The sequence below is a fragment of the Falco punctatus genome, assembly GCF_963210335.1.
Source record: "Falco punctatus genome assembly, chromosome: 6".
Taxonomy (NCBI): Eukaryota; Metazoa; Chordata; class Aves; order Falconiformes; family Falconidae; genus Falco; species Falco punctatus.
Window position 1 is genome coordinate 69429072 of NC_137585.1, and position 15592 is coordinate 69444663.

General features: G+C 42.9%; 1 protein-coding gene across 4 annotated transcripts in view; it reads right to left on the reverse strand.

Annotated features, from left to right (window-relative positions):
- Window positions 1–15592, reverse strand: part of FRMD4A (FERM domain containing 4A) — a 386124-nt gene that overhangs the window by 329614 nt on the left and 40918 nt on the right. The gene's annotated exons all lie outside the window — the stretch shown is intronic.

The following is a 15592-nucleotide window of genomic DNA, read 5'->3' on the forward strand; positions in this document are numbered from 1 at the left end:
TACAAGGGAGGCTCCAGCTATACCTCTGAGAAAACGGAGCCTCCCTTCCCCCTTCCACAAATCCACGCTACCGAGAGAGACTCACTCACTGCACAGTGAATAAGGCTCAGCAATTATTAAAGAATTATCATTAGCACGATTCAAGCGGCCATTCTGGACATGATGTGTATCCTGTCTCCTATCATACTCGAGGGCTATCGGCTATCGTCTCGTTTTGCAAGATCACAACAGCCTTGTTGTCTCCCCAGCCTGTTTAAAATTCATGACATTGTCTTTAAATTGGGCTAGGGAACCTCCATAATGTGGCACAAAGAAATCCCTTTACTGCCCCCCCATTGAGAAATGTCACCACGGCACTTCCAGACCCATGGTGCAATGTGTATGCCTCTAAAGTACAGACATGATTTTAATGCTCCTTAAATTTTTTATTCTGACTGTAGCCTAATGTCACTATCTAATTGCTGAGCATCCCCCACAAGAGGAGTTACTACAATTCATCTGTTTTTACAGGATGCCTTTTTTTTTTTTTTTCCCAGTCGGAACACAGCCAGTCTTTCTGAACCAGAACTCTCCAAATCATGTCACCACACTGAAAGGTCTTCTGGATTAAATGAGAAAAAAAAAATCTGGTAAAATCCAACCAAAAAAATGATGGGGGTCCTATGCCAATCAAACAAAAGTGTGTATTGAGCAGCGCCAGCTTTAATGATGACATCTGTGATACGGGCTGAGAAGGGTATTGGGCTGCCTCTTCCCCAGGGATTATATGAATATTTCATCCCAAATCAATTACTGAGTTGCTATTCCCACTGCTGTCCTTAAGGCTGTCAGCCAACTCACTCTAAAACCCCTGTTCTGAGGCAGTTGACATCTCAGCCTTAAAACAAACCCAACACACTCCCCACCCCCACGCTCAAATCCCCTCTGGTCTGAAATTTGGCATCAGAAGTGCTTACCCTGAAATCACATCACAACATTTTGATGAATAGTAAACTTTTCTTCTTTTAAAAAACTCCCAGCAATTTTCACATACCTTTTTCCTCATTTGCATTTAAATTACTTCATTAGGTGGCATGCCATTTTCCTTGTGTTGTATTTGTCTTCTAGGAACAATTTCTTCCCTATCTCTTTCAAACTTGCAAATTTTGCAAGTTTAACCCAAGCTCCATGTTGGAACAATATTTAGATTTAAGCAAAAAAGGAGCAAGACGTGTCAGAGTTGTGTGTGATGGTTTCGTCATTGTAAGCAGTTGCACGGCTGTCAGATCAATGCAGGAGATGAAATATTATTTGCCATAATACTTTGGCATCAGCGGTTGATTTATGGCTCTTATGTCAGACTTAGATTTGAAATTCCTTGTTTATCCTAGAGTTGAATCATGATTGTCTTGTTGCTCCCTGCTACAAGAGCCAGTCAGGTATTTCAAGCTTATATTTGCTGTGCAAGGAATCATTTTGCTCTGTTTGGAATTAGCATCACTTGCTCAACCTCAGTTGATTAAATACCCTTCTGTATCTCTCAGCCTTCAGCCCTCATCAGACCTTCAGGATACATCAATGAGTCTAAAACCCCTTCTTCACAGCTTTCAGAGACGACTAGAGGAGGAATTTTCTCAACTAATTTTAGAGCCCTAGAACACAGATCTTACAACCTAACCCTGAGATGGTCCCTTGACCCCTTCTCAGAGTTGATGGCAGGAATGAGACCCAGCACCTCACCCTTGGGATGACTTGGGTATAAAAGGAGATGTAGGGGCCTTTCAACATTCAGGTGTCAAAATTTAGATAAAACTCTCCCCCTTTACCACTAAGAGGAAAAGCAGGACTATGAAATAAAAGATAAAAAATAAAATCTCAGATGTATTGTGACATTCTACAAGCAATTTAAGGTTAGACACAGCCCCTCCCATCTGGAAAATGGGGAAGTCCTTCTTTTCTCCCAGTGTTTGTCTTGCCTTTAAGAATCCCAGCTCTTTCAGGAGAGGATTGTGCCTTGGGCGTACAGCCCCCAGCCCACAAACTTCCCCTGGAAAGGATTTCTGCATGCTGGTCTGACGGACTCTGGGGCTGAGCTCAGCCTTTCACATAACATAAACCCCTCTGCAAAGGAGGGCAAGAAATTATCCAGGAAAAAACACCTTGCTTCAGCAGGATCCATCAAAGTGTGGAGGTGATGGGAACAGCAGAAGCAGTGTATTAACCCCTTTTCCCCTGAACATCATGAGCGATTGAAATGAGTAGGGAAAGGCATGTTCTTCACTTCTGAGAGAGCAGTCTCCTGGTTATTTATATGGTGATCACAGATTTGTGTAGCCTTAATTGCAAAGCAATTTGAGTTCTGGGGAAAGAATGGAATGGAATGAAAAGAAGGAAAAAAAAAACCCAGAAAAAAAAGGATCAAGAAGGGAGAGAGGAAGGAAAAAAGAAATATTAAAAAGTAGGAGGAAGATGATAGTTCATGAAAAAATATCTCTTATGAACAAAATGACATGATAGAAGTCAGATATAATAATGGCAAAGGAGGCCAGGGCTGAAAAAGTCATTTCACCAGCTTTGCAGAGAGATGCCCTGTCTCAGCTGGATAAGACTGCTTCATCTCAGAGGACCAGTCACAGAATCTTGTCTTGAGATGCCCACAGGAACCCCAGGGGTTTTTGTTTTCATTTAGGTTTTTATTTATTTTTAATTACCCTTGGCAATTAAGGATACCTATGGGTTGAATTAGACTTTAAGGATGCTTTCTCTGAAGTTTCTAAATATAAATAAGTTTGAGAATACAATAATGAATATAGCACGCATTACAGTTACTACAACTCTCAGTGTTAACTGATACCAACTCTTCAGTATCTTTCATGTAGAAGTTCTTTCTAGAAAGCCGTGCATGCTCCCAGATGTACTTGACTACTTGCATTTGACATGAAAAAGCAGCCTTCAGGAAAATGCTAGCTGTAGGTTTGCATTAGCTGCAGAACAGATACAATTTCTTTTGTGACTGGAACTAACGTAATCTGCAAGAAAATCAATGCAGGTTCACAGGGAAATAACCAGACAGTTCTGAGAGCGTACTGCAGTCTAACAGAGACATGGTCTGCTAACACTGAAAAATGCTCACTAGCCGTGCTTTTTGACCTTGCTTCCTTCATATTACAGCCAAGACTTCCAGACTACCAGGAGTGCATCACACAGCTTCCAAGCATATCAGTCTTGCACTCATTTTTACTGTCTGTTCTGGTATTTGCATTATGAAGACTGATCTGATTATAGACTGCTGGATCCAGAAGTGAGTGTTCTCCACATTCACTTGGAGCATCAATGTGAAAAACATACTGGCAGGACTAGAGACTAATTATTTTAAGCTGGTGTGGTTTTTGGTGTGGGTTTTTTTTTTTCCTCTTTTACAAAGGTGCTGGCTCTTATTACTCCACACCTCTGTTCAAAGACGAATCAAAACATCTCTTCCTATCTGCAAATCAGAACTTCATTCAGGCATGGTGTTTGTGTGTGAGTCTTAGGCCTTCTTTTTATGCTCATTTGAAATGCAATATTGGTTTGGCATTTTTTTAGTTTAAAAAGGCTCTAAAGCAATCACCCTTTCTGATGCCAAATCTGTATGGAAGGAGGAAAAAGTAACTGGTCCTAAATCATCAGGGCAACACTGGAAGAAATGCATGTCCCAGAAGATAAAAAGAACGTGAAAACAAATGGTGTAATCAATGCAGATCTAAACATGGTGCTGGAAAGATGAAAAAAAGGTGCAATGCACAGAGAGGAAGCTTGATTATATTCAGGGGAGAAAAGTATAGCTGACACAAATGGACTGCCTTCACATACGGGGCCACATGACTGCTGGTGTGAAAAGCCAGAAGTAGAAAACACATCGCTGCTCTTTCAGAACACTTACATTTGTGCTAATCTGTAAAGCACAACATGTAAAATTCTGCTGCTGTATTTGGTGTATGAAGAAGCAACACCAAACATTTGGTATAAATGGATACTTGCAGGTCAGGAACAATTTTTTTTTTGGACCACCATGGAGATATACATTATTAAGGGCGTGTGCTCTCCCTGAGCTGGAAAACTCTTTCCAGACTGCTAATGGTTTCCTCATGTTTAATAATGCAGGCTGAAATTGCCATTCTGGATGATTACTACCTCCTCCCCTTAAATTCAGGCAAAAGTTAGAGTTGTCTATGAGAGTAAGATGGGAGGGCAGTGAGGGGGGTGTAATGAAGGCATTTTCCAATATCCCCAGTAATCTCAAAAATTGTACAGACCTCAGGCCGTACAGCAACCACTTGAAAACTGTTAAGCGTGGTCTGTGCACCATGATCACACTGTAGAGTTTTGCTATTCCATGGAGATCTGCTCACTCAGTTACACTGTGTAACTTTGAGAAAAAAACTAAAGTTTGCATTTGTTTGGGAAAGACAAGGTATGATTATATATTTTTTTGCATCCCAAATAGAATGCTTGAACTTTGAATATCTTTTAAAGTTCACCAGACTGTGCACATATTGTCTTCTTTGAGCAAGAGCCCACGTTTCCACCTGCTTGGAAAGGTTCTTCTAGTAGTGATTGCTCCTGTGTGCTTCTAGTAACTGGGATTTAATGAGAGAAAGCACAAGGAATGGAGAAGGAAAGAAAGCCTAGAGGGAGAGAACAATGTGGAGGTGGTGAGGAGACACACGAGGACTGGGTGAAAGTGAGGGAGAGATGGGATTAGCTGAGGATTTGGGGAAAACCTGGAGCCACCAAGAGAAAGGTATGGATGACAGAAATATGTCTAGCTGGACAAAGAACATAAAAAAAGGACCCAAACAAGAGAAGAAACCTGAGATCTGGTGAGACAGTTGTTGAGGGAGAGTTAGGGTTGTGGGGAATGACCATCAGTGGGCACAGAGGACAATCAGGGAGGGAGAGACAAGCAGAGGAGTGGGAGTAGGAGCTGTGGTGGGCAGACCCTGGCTGGGCACCAGATGCCCACCACAGCCATTCTGTCACTGCCCCCCTCAGCCAGGCAGAGGAGAGAAAGTACAGCGAAAGGCTCGTGGGTCAAGGTAAGGATGGGGAGATCACTCAGCAGTTACTGCCATGGGCAAAACAGGCTCGACTCTGGGAAATTAATTTATTACCCACCAAATCAGAGTAGGATAATGAGAAATAAAACCAAATCTTAAAAACACCTTTCCCCCGCTCCTTCTTTCTTCCCAGACTCAATTTCACTCCCAATTTCTCTCCCTCCTGCCCCTGAGCAGCACAGGGGGGTGGGGATGGGGCCAATCCATCACACAAGCCGGCTGGCATGGGCTCAATCGGGCATGGGGGAAGCTTTCTGGAGCTTCTTACAGAAGCCACCCCCATAGACCCCCACTGCCAAAACCTTGCCATGCAAACCCAATGCAGGAGCTCATCCTGGCAGGACAGGGTGACAGCAGGACAGCTATGTGGGTTAGTTGCTGCAGTTGCCCAAGGAAGCTTGAAGCAGTTCCTGACTTTCAAGTGCATGACTGAGCTGCTTAATATTACTCATTTCATTTTTTTTTCTAATTACTGTATTAAAAGCTAAAGAACAAGAGAGTTTCTTGAGGCAACAATGAAATCTCTCACAGAAATCTCCCAGGATTTGTTACAGAAAGCTCTATTTAATACTGTGATTACTGATGTGTGATGGTGGGTCAACAGCAGGGCAAGAATCAGCGCACATGGGTTACAGTGCAGGGGCTTGCTACCATATGCCTGTGCAGCATGTTTGGTATCTAGGGCAGTTCATACCAGCAGACTCACAAACAGTCTTTTGGACGTGTGGATATATCACAGTATCCACCAAACCCAAAGCTCCTTGGCTTGGTGAGACAAAGCCACAATAATACGGGCTGTTCCAAAGGGATCCCATGTTAGGTCCTTAACAGTCAAGTCCCTATAGCACAGAGGGAGGGGGCTGGTTGGATTTCTTGGAAACACGAGGAGTGGGAAGTCTCTTCAACTGTGCCAGTGGAGAAATACTTGCTAAGATTTGTATGTAACACAAGAGGAGGCTAACCCAGAATGCCAGGTCCCCTTACCCTCTGTGGTGTTTACTACTGAGGTGCTGAGCGGAGAAGCCCTTATCCCGTCAGAGCAGAATGTGACAGGCTTGTCAATTCCCTGCAGCAATTTCAAGAACTACAGTGAGGATGAGGCTGACGTTGGACACTGTAATAGCACACTGAAAAAAAAAGGTGATTTTTTTCTCCAGTTGCAACAGCAGTTGAGTAAGCAGTTTTTAAGATAAAATCAGACAAGACCTGAGGTCCATCAGACCTCTCCAGGGCAGCCTGCTCCAGGATCTGTGGTTTATAGACACTATGTAGCAGGTTCACTATCAGCTCAGCTGAGAGCCTCAGGCTTGATAAGAGTATGAGTGAATGGTCTGCATTCAGAGATTTTCTGGCGTCTTTCTGATTTTGGGCATGAAGCGTGATCAATAGCAATAGATTGAGGGAATGCTAGCACCCCAAAAAGGATTTGAAAACCAGGCAAAGAATATTAAGCGCTGGATACGGATTTCAAGTGTGAGAGTGTCAACTAAGCAGTATAGGCTTTCCTGGGGGTGCAGAAGTGCCAGAGTTTGATCTGAATCCCCAACAGGATAAGTTTACTACTTTCACAGCATTACCTTAGAAAACTTTAAACTAAGTACGGATGAAAGATGATATCAGCAAAGCCAACTGCATAAATATCTACAAGGTCTCTACTGGGAGGGATTTATGGTTCTCATAAGATCCCACGATTTTAGTATTATCAGTACAAAACAGGTTAGCATCAAGGCAGTCAAGCTTAGCACCTGATCGATAGTTACACCTTTCTCAACAGAGCAGCCGTAACCTCCAACCTCATTTTATATGAAATGAAAAAAGAACTGATTTTACTTCTTACCCATGACACACTAAAGCAGACCAAAACCTCAAGCTTAATATGCAGATACAGGAGCAAGCAGATACAGATGTCCTGTAGTGGCCACAACCACAGCAACAATATTTTAAATAAATCCATTTGCAAAGCTAAAACTGCTCGCTGAAGATGGTGGCAGCTACTGACTGGGTTTCCCATCGCCAAACTGGAAGGTTTTATACCCAAGGAAAGAAATGAAATCTTTTCTCTGTCCCATACAGCTGCAATGTCCATGCCAACAGCATGGACCGGGCACCAGGGTTGTGCTGATGTGTCACATAGTGTTGGTCACTGCGGTGGGTTGCCTTATTGCTCAGTGAGAGCCTGGATGGGGCTGCAGGTGGCTCCTGCCGCCCGAGGTGCCCCCAGCTCACAGCCATGTCTGGCTCCTTGGCTTAGGCTGTAAATTCTGTCGTGAGATACAGATGACCTTTAACTGAACATGTCTTTGCTGTATACATAGCATCAGTCACAGGAAAACCCTGTTGGGTTGTGGGATCGTGTTGGTCTCCAGCTATTACAGTGATAAACATGATTAACTGCAGCTATGAAAAGGAATTTCATTCTGACTGCTAACCTCACAGAAGAAAAAAAGATCAAATAAAACAAAGGATGGGCTGCAATATGACATTTTTACATCCACATTAGTTTGTCTTCTACCTTTGGGCTGATGGCTCGTGATGGGAACAACAGTTGCTTTTGCACGGTCAGTGCTTGCCATTGCTACTCTGTGGGACAGAGGTGCCACAGGTAATTTGCATTACAAGGAGGTGGAAACTGAAGCATCTCTCCAAGGTTGTTGTAACCATCGACAAATATTGGTGACTCCATCATTTTGTCACATACAAAAGCTACCGGCGTCCTCTGTCAGAACAACTAATAGCCAGTCTTGAAACCTCCAGTGACCGAAGCCTCTGTTGAATGAATGAAGTTGCAAAGGGAAGGGCTGAAATTAATTCTGAATTTACTTGATCTAAAATTCAGGCTCTTTAGAGGAATCTGTTGCTGAGGCTTAGAGTATGTAACGTTGTGAACACACATCCAACAGGAGCTGCAAGGAGGATACAGCCCTGTATAAAACAGTTCAATATTCAGAAGACTTCAACAAAACTGAACGTCAAACATGTTATTTGCTATTTTCTTTTCTTTGTAGACTTTTAAACACCAACAGAACATGATTTATCTCTTTGATCATCTTGAAGAATCCACTTAACATAAATTATTTTATTCAAGAGGGTTTTTTTATTTAGCAGGAAATGCTGTAAAAATATCCAGTGGCTGATAGCTGAGGCTTGCAATATAAATTGCGCTGCATATTTTTAACAAGAATAATTAATTATTGGAATAATTTACCCAAGGATGCAGTCATTTCACCATCAGCTATGGCTTTTAAAAAATACTAGATTTTTCTGAAGGATTGGATGCTTCAATGTCCAATGTTTGGAGTGAAGACAGGAACTAAGAGCTGATGTGTATGGTTATACTGTATTAATTTCCTATGACCTATGAGTCTCTTCACTAAAGGCAGGATTTTCTTCATGCTTTTTGTAGTTTTTATAGGCCCATTTTACCAAACTGTATGCCATTGTCTTAACTTTGCAAACAAAGCTGCATTTATGATGTCTTAAAGGGAGACTTGAACAGACACTTCATACAAAACACGCACAGCTGCATAAATCAACTCTAAGAGAATATTAGGTGTTTATTAGCAAGAAAACATAAGCTGTAGGAGCATGCTTTGTACCTTCATTTCTTTGTGCTTCTCTTGTAAAGCATTAAGGATGTCCTAGGATATGAGGTAATTAGGGAGATAGTGTATTACAGCCAAATAAATGCCACATACTTCCTCCTCTTTGGACAGCTTGTAAATCACTGTTTATATCCTCACTACCATAAACAATTTTCTGCAAAGGCTGCACTGCCCTGATACGGAACTTGTAAAAATATTTAAATATCAGAATTTATTCTGTGAAGACCTTTGAAATGAAAGTGACGGGATGCAATCAGAGCTTAAAATGCAAAACTGGGAAACAAGCAAAATCTGAAATGGGAGCCAGATGAATGTGTCTGTACTTAGCACACCCCCATACTGCTGGTTTAAAGCAAGAGAAAGCAGCAGCATGAGGTTTGCCACCTGCACCATGTTGATAGCACGGTAACATGAGATTGCATCCTTGGCTTTTTTTGAGTCGGGGGGGTTGAAAGCAGCATTGTGCATCCCCAGCCTGGAGCTGTGGTCTGTACCCACTCCTGCATTGAGCACCCATCTCCTGTGAGAGGGATCCTACAGTCTTGTTCCCTCCCCCTCCCATTCCTTTTCTCTCTCCTGGCAGTCCTGAAGGGTTTTAGAGGGGCATGTGCTGCAGTTGATGTCGCGGTGAAATGTTTCACTCAGGTGCTTCCAGATCAGCCTCCCTTAAAAGACAGCAGGCCCCTGCCAAGTGGATTACGTTGTCAAGGCAACATTTCCCCTGAAAAACTGGACAACAAGAGAGATCTTATAGTATAGGAAGATTACAGTTCCTCAAGTGATCCTCTGTCATTACTTCTGCACTTAACAAATTCAGTGCTGAACATCTGTAATGGACTTATAAACTCTATCCCATGGCTTCCACTCCTTTAGCCAGGACAGCTTCCCATGGTGGGTGTTTGCTCCTCGGTGGCAGTTTCAGCTTTCCTTGCTTTTTCTATCCAGCCAAAGTGGCTACAGAGACCACAGCTGCTTGGAGAGGAGCAGGGTGGGCAACTGGGTCAGTGACCCCTTTGGACATCCCAGCAAAATCTCTTGCAGATAGGTTACAGGGCTGTTAGACCAACCTGGAGGCAAAAAGACCTCAGAAAGAGCCAACAGCTATATAGCTAAACTGGAACTGGCAGCTTGGTAGAAGAACCTACAGACAGACCTGGCTTCACAGGTAAACCCGAGTTATCTATTTATGCACTCAGGGGTTTAAGCCAATTCCAACTAATTGACATACCAGCGTGGGTTCATCGGTTAAAAGGGAGTCGTATCTAAAAACCTTTCCTTTTATTTTCCATCAGGTTCCATCAGCACCATCTGGACTCTAAGTTCAACTATGGCAGAAAATTTCAATGAACACTTTTAAATTAATTGCATGCTAGTCTCACAAGCAATGGCTTAGCAATGCAAACAAGAAGCTGCACCCAGAGCCTCCTCGCATCTGTGGAAGTATGGCAAAACATCTGTCCCATCAAGGGTCCATGGATGTTTGAGGATTTTAATACCAGAAAGGAGTGATATTGATTATCCGGGCAGATCTCATGACAGAAAGGAGAGAAGGCATCACCATTTCTTGATCAAAAGCTTCTCATAAAAAATGACCAAACCTTTATTCCAAGTACTGAAAGCATATGTGTATCTCAGCCATATTTCCAGACAAGCTGCTCTGTTTTTAGCCCATGGCATGTATCACCCTGCTGTTACGTTCTGCGTGATCAGAGCAGTCTCTGCAGTCCAGCAGTTGCTGCTGGAAAACCAGAAACAACATCATATTTGTAAGACCACTGGGTCTCCTTCTTGGGTGGACCTTGAGCCCTTTCTTTCAACTGACAGAACTAATAATTTGCATTATCAGCCTCTATAGTGCCCTCCTGATGACATGGGGCTCCAGGCAAATATTGCAGGCTTTCACCCCAAAGCCTTCAGGAATGCCACCTCTCTTCACCCAAAGCACTCAGAGTCTCTTGGAACAAATCATTGTCCTCACAGACAATTTTTTTGAGCAATAATTTGGCCCCATAGAAAAAAACTTTTTAAAAACAGGAAAGCAAAGGACTATTTGAAGGGATCTTTCAAAGTGCTTTAGCCCAAGATGTCTTTTATATATATATACCTTCTTATTTTGTATCCCTTAGTACTTAGAAATTAATGTTATTATGTTAATTAATATTACTAATATTAGAAATTAGCCAATGTGCTAATGTCTTTTTGATGCTTTCTCACATCCCCCAAAAGGAGTTTGTTTGCAGGCTGTGCTGCCATGTGATTTCTGACTGAAACAATCCTATAATTCTAAGATTTACCTAAGCTTGTCAGTCTGTGAGCATTAAAAATTCAATTCTAAACACAGGATGACCCCTTATTCCCAGTCTATGACAACTAATGCATTATGTCCTTACAGTAAAAGAACTTTATTGTAACAGTTGTATTGTGGTTTTGTCTTTTTTGCTCTCTCGGTCTCATCAGGGTAATTGAGAAGTGAAGCCAGTTAAAACAGAGGGCTAAGACAGATGCTGAGTTTGACCTCCATTTGTATCAGAGTGATCCCATGCCTCAATTATTATCTGTGCTCTATTCCAGCCGCCATGCTGCTATGACACTAGAAAGACTTTTGATGTTGTTTCCTTACTTAAAGGATTTACAGTCTGAGATACTAGAAGGGCAGACAGACAGACAGACAGACAGACAGACAGAACGGAGGAACTGTGAGATGAACAGATATGCCAGTTTTCCAATTTTCCAGCAGTGAGCTGCCAGAACTGCTGGCTGTCCTGTATCAGCCCACAGCACACGTCCCACTGACCCAGCACCACCTGCTCAGAACCAAAGTGTGCCAGGTCCATGCACCACATCACTGTCAGGCATGGCCATTTCTTCCAAAGAAGCATGATGAACTGCTGAGATATTTTGCCAGTGAAATCAGAGCCTTGGAAATGTCAGCCCTCGGGGTTGTTGTTTCTCATTAGGAAAAGCAGGGACATCACTTCCTAAGAGCTGTGCCTCCAGTGTGACCTGAGAAGTTCTCCTGCGTCTGGGTGATGCAAAGGCTTCACCTCCTGCCACAGGCTGTGCCAGCCCCATCCCCTCTCTGCTGTCAGAAGCAAGGGGTATGGAGCAACCACCTGAGCATCAGAGATCCCCAGCAGTGCTGGGAAGGACATCTGGGACAGAGAAGCAGCTCCTGTGATCTCCCTTCCTTGTCAGGCAGTAGGAAGGATGAGGTCAGGTACAGAGGATGAGGTCAGCAAAAGAGGATGAGGTCAGGAAGGAAGAGGTCAAGCTCATCCTCAACCTCAACATCCCAGGTTAAGCTGGAAGGGACAGCCAAGATGTGGTCCTCCCAGACCTACCTTTCAGACAGTAACAAGTCTCCAGGAGGAAGTGCATTTGGTTGCACTCTTGTTTGGTGGGTGAGAGTGAGCCTGAAGCAAGCATATACAGTTAGCGTATATATGAATATTTCTCCCCGTTCTCCAGGCAGCTGAAGCAAAACGCACTAAGAATTGCTGTGCTGAAGTCCCAGTGTCAGTCATTGCTTGTGAAAGGTCACCCTAACTGAAGCAGTTGGTTGGATCCCGTGCATCATCGTGCTGTTTGCTCTGCGTGGAGGGAAGGATCAGCTGCAGAGAAGGAATTTCGCTTTCAGAGGCCTTTCTGATGCAGAACTGCTGGTCATTTTCCTCACTGATATCTGCCTTTGCAATTTACTCCACACAGGATCACTGTCAGCCTCATTTTCTTTGCTTTTACATCCATGCAACTGGGAAAACATCTTCAGTACAAAAGGTAACTGTGTAAAGACAGAACAGAAAAGCCACTAAAGGCAAGAGCAGGCTTTGAAAAGGCTCTACTTTGGAAACCTTTTCAGCTGTATTGAAGGCTGAGCTGGCATTTATTTTTTTCAAAAATTTCTTTTACTGTCCAGTCAACTTATTCCACCTGAATTCTGAACAGGTTGCACTTGCCCTTATGCAAACTAATAAGGAAGATTTCAGTCTCTGTAGCAGAACAATTTGGCAGTAGGGGACAGGCCAGGTTTCTCTGACAGATGCAAATATTTACACCAGATAGCAAACATGTCACAGGGTCAGCAACAGAGCAGCTGCAATACCAGCACAAAGCCACCTAATGTTCCCTTTGGCTCCAGGTTCACATAATTGATTGAATCAGCAGATAATCAGTTACACTAAACACCCACTAAATCTTCTCTTTGTCGGCAAAGATGAAGCTTCTTATATAGAGAGACATTTAAAGGATGAGCTAAAGCTATTTCCCAGAGTCATGTGTAAATACAGATGTCATTATTTAAAGTATGCGTTGCACACATTTAAACTAACCACTGTGGCCTATGGCACAAGCTAGAGTACTCATAATGTGATTTTCCCTGCAAATTTCATTGAATAAAGAAAATAAAATATTGAAACACAAGTCTGGAAAGGGATGTTCCCAGCTGAGACACCTGATCCAAGCTGGCTGCTGGGGCTCTCTGTTCTCTTAATGGAAACAAGAGTGTTCAGGTCATGAACCATTTTGCCCAATTTTAGCTAAATTGGAATGATGAGTCAGGTCCTCAAAACATCTGTTTCTCTCCTCTGATAAAACAAGGTGTTGAGACAAATAGCATATATATTGTGGAGACTGCATTGGGTCAGATGATTTCCCTGTTCAGTTCGAAATGAGCCTCATTTAGCACTAGTAATAAAAACCTAACATAGAAATTTAAAAAGCTTCCAGCTTTGGTCAAAATACTGAACTTCTACAGAAATCTGTCTTCTTACTTGGCTTATTTCTCAAAGTCTCATTCTACCTGGTTGTCCAAGTTTCTGCTCTTGTCTATCCCACCTTTGTAGTAAAAAGTATCACCTCCATACTCAACCCTAGAAGGTATTTGGTAAGTTGTCATCCTGGCTCATACATCTCAAGAACTTATTCCTGCAATGTTGTCCATAGCAACACTTGTTGATTTGTTCAGAAAAAGCCCTTTTTTGCTGTTGTTTCTCTTTCCTGACATCTCCCAAGCAGCATACTATCTGTATGTGTATGTCCTATGGCATGATATTCCTAGGGTGCACACCACCACCTAAGAGACACCTCAAAGACTTTCAACATCCCAACAACACACAAGTTACATATGTTAACAACCTGACCAAGGCTTACTGTAGCACTGATGAATGTGGGTCAGCTTAGAAGGTAGTACAGACACCTGGCTTGAGCAGTTTTGCTCTAATGATTTTTTAGAGATACCTCTTCAGAAGAAGGCACTGAGTCAAATGGTACCTTTGGGACACTCCCAGATGAATAGAGAGACTACATTTCTTATGGCTCTGCAGCATAGCTAAATGCTGGGATTCCTTTTCATCTCCTGAAATAGCTCTGCCCAAATTGTAAAAATGGAGCACAAAAAATTCCTTCAAACTGAGCCAACTCCTGAGAGGGAGGTTTGGTGGGAGGGATTAGGGGATTCTGTTTAGCTGGAGAAGTGCACTGAAACTGGACTTCCCATGCAGATCATGGCGATCACATCCATGCAAAGCCATGCACTTTATTTTCACGCATATCCCCCAAGCTTCACTCCTCTTCGATATTTATTTGGCCTCTTCTGTTGAAGTGCAATATTCCTCTGTAAACCGATATCTATGTGAGCTCAAACGGAAGGAAAAAGGGATGAAAGACTCCCACTTTGCAGGTTCATAGATAGCAGGGGGCCTAAAGGCTGCTTTTGAACCTGCATCTGTGTCTCTGCAACCATTTGCCTTACCTGTAAAATCCACTACAGTATGAAAAATGCTTTCTGAGATCATCTGATCATCTGAGGGCTTTTCAGTGATGCTGGGACAAATCTGTGTTTAGAGTTTTGAGAACAGCTTTGCAGGATGCTGTTCCCTTTTCACGTACAACAGCCTCCCCGTTAATGACGAAAGTTTCTTCCTTGGAGAGTTGAGGAATAAAAAAAATCCGACTTGTGCAGTCCCTTTATTGTGCTTCAGAGGGAGAAAGGAGAGCATTAGCTGATGCTGTCCCACAATGTTTTCCTTTTACTGGCTAATCATTTGAGCATATCCAGTAGGAACAGTAGTGTACATCATGTTTAAAAAAAAGAACTCCAGTGTTTAAGTGTATGGCTCAACATAAATAAGTCATGAGCAGAGGAGCTCATTTCAAATTCATAGAGAGGTAAATGAAAGGAAGATGAAAAAATTCCACTTTTATGCAATAAGCTTCACATCTCTCTCAGGTATAAAACCCTGGTGACTTCAATGGAGTTGCACCAGGGATGGATTTGGTCCCATGTATTTGCCTTAAAGAGTTTATCTGCCCCAAAGCAATAGACTGTGCCTGAGGAAGCAATAACAGCTCTGATGTTCATGATGGGGGAGGGCTGGTACCATGCTGTCTGAATTAACCAAGGAACATGATGCATTAGCAGTGCAGGAGAGGGCTCTGGGGGAGCCAGGTTTGTGGAGGGATGCTCCATTTTATAGGAGCAATTGGCATTCTACAGCAGCCATGAGCTACACACGTTGCCTGCCTCACTATTCCCCTGCACCTGGGGATGAAATGAGGACAACTAAAATTGAGCAGCTGCAAAACTGAGTGCAGGGTTCAAATGATTCCTACTTCTGCCCCAGGTCTTCTCCTGGTGGGAGGGTGAGACCTCACAAGGACATAGAGCTGGCAAGGCCACCCAGTAAGGCCAGACTTCCAGTCTTTTTCCAGAGCAATTTGACCACCTCTCCCATTTTCTCTGTGTTGTCTCCCACCTTTCACATGCTCAGCTTCTTCTGCCATTGCTTCAGTTTATCACAGTTCCCTTTATTTTGGGGGTTTTCTTTCCTTTTGGGGTATCCAAGGCACAGAATTTCAGGCCACCTTGGCCTTCAGTTTCAGTCCTTGTAGTTTAACGATCTGGTGGCAGCTTTA